Here is an 807-nt window from a genome sequence, read left to right as displayed (position 1 = left end):
GGTAACGCCAGTCGGTTCGGTCCGGTCGTTCATGGGTAATCTGCCTGTTGAAGGCAAGTTGCATTTAACTCGGTCTTGAACTGGGTCCTACCCAGCAGCACGGCACCTGTCAGCGGTCCACATGCCTGTTGCAAGGTGTGTAAGTGCCGCAACATGGTGTTGCATTTGTCATTCAGATCGGCACCAACCAACGACTTTTCCTGTCACAGACTCGTGTGGTCACTTTATTTTTTTTTCCCTGCACACCCTTGCTAGACGTTGATCAGCTGGCACATTCGTAGGCTCATTCGGCAGGAAACGGCCTGGCTGGCATCACTTGTTAGCATCAATAGCCATACCCTGTGCCCTGCGCCCGGTGTTGTCTTGCTTGGCTCCCGCTCTGTCCAAGCTTGTCAGGCTGACCAGGTGCATCAGTCAAGACGATTCAAGCACCTGGTCCCGACCACGGCACAGGTCGGACGCGCGCACAGTGCCGTCGTCGCCTGCAAGTTGAACCTCAACTCATTCAACACGAGACGTTCAACCCGGAAAGGGAACGACTCTCTTTAAGGTCGTGCCAGGTCAGCCAGGCGGCAGGAGGCTGTTTGACGGTTGTCATCAACGCTTGCTCTCTTTTTCTTTTTAAACTTTGCATGTCTGCTTTGAGATGGTTGCTGGTGCGCTATTCGTTGATGCCCGCTCAAGAGAGACGCTTTGTACCTGGACGTGTGTGTGTGTGTGTGTGTGTGTGTGTGTGTGTGTGTGTGTGTGTGTGTGTGTGTGTGTGTGTGTGTGTGTGTGTGTGTGTGTGTGTGTGTGTGTGTGTGA

At 53.4% G+C, this 807-nt stretch overlaps 1 protein-coding gene across 1 annotated transcript in view; it reads left to right on the top strand.

Moving 5' to 3' along the window:
- MONBRDRAFT_37010 (uncharacterized protein) overlaps positions 1 to 807 on the top strand; it is a gene marked incomplete at both ends in the record, with an annotated part of 6,476 nt that overhangs the window by 729 nt on the left and 4,940 nt on the right. The window lies entirely within an intron of this gene.

The sequence above is a fragment of the Monosiga brevicollis genome, genomic scaffold (assembly GCF_000002865.3).
Source record: "Monosiga brevicollis MX1 MONBRscaffold_9 genomic scaffold, whole genome shotgun sequence".
In the NCBI taxonomy this organism is placed as follows: Eukaryota; class Choanoflagellata; order Craspedida; family Salpingoecidae; genus Monosiga; species Monosiga brevicollis.
Note: the sequence above shows the minus strand (reverse complement) of the source record. Positions and strands in the feature narration are given on the sequence as shown.